Below are 537 nucleotides of genomic sequence, written 5' to 3'. Positions count from 1 at the left end.
AGCTTCCTGATTCAAGTTATGGATAGCAAAAATAATTTTTTTCAATGGTGGAAACGAGCTTCCATACAAATCTAATAAAAACAGCGTAAAAAGTTTGCTAATGTAACCAAAATAAGACTTTAAAAAGTATTTTTCCCACAAGTTTCACTTTACTGCAGTCTTCTTGTTTCTGATGCCCGTCAGGAACCTTCAAGATGAAGTGATCATTGCTCAGAAAACAACTTTAACAGCTACAGTTGCATCACGGAAACTTCTGAGCGAGGCCACATGAAACCACATTGATCGATCAGAACGACGCTGTCATCTGATAGCTTTAAGTCTATTTGAAGCCCTTCAGTCCTGCTTACTTCATCTCCTACAAACTGGATTCATGAGATTTCTCCCTGCAGCAGACAGACATGTGGTTTCCTTCAGCCAGAGAAACTCTAAAGGTAAGACACAGACTACGTGACATTCCTGCCAAAGGTACGTTGGTCACAGCATTTATTTCCATTTTCTGACAAGACTCCACACAAAAACAAAAAGTCGAGACCGAGC

This window comes from Archocentrus centrarchus, chromosome 11, assembly GCF_007364275.1.
Source record: "Archocentrus centrarchus isolate MPI-CPG fArcCen1 chromosome 11, fArcCen1, whole genome shotgun sequence".
In the NCBI taxonomy this organism is placed as follows: Eukaryota; Metazoa; Chordata; class Actinopteri; order Cichliformes; family Cichlidae; genus Archocentrus; species Archocentrus centrarchus.
Note: the sequence above shows the minus strand (reverse complement) of the source record.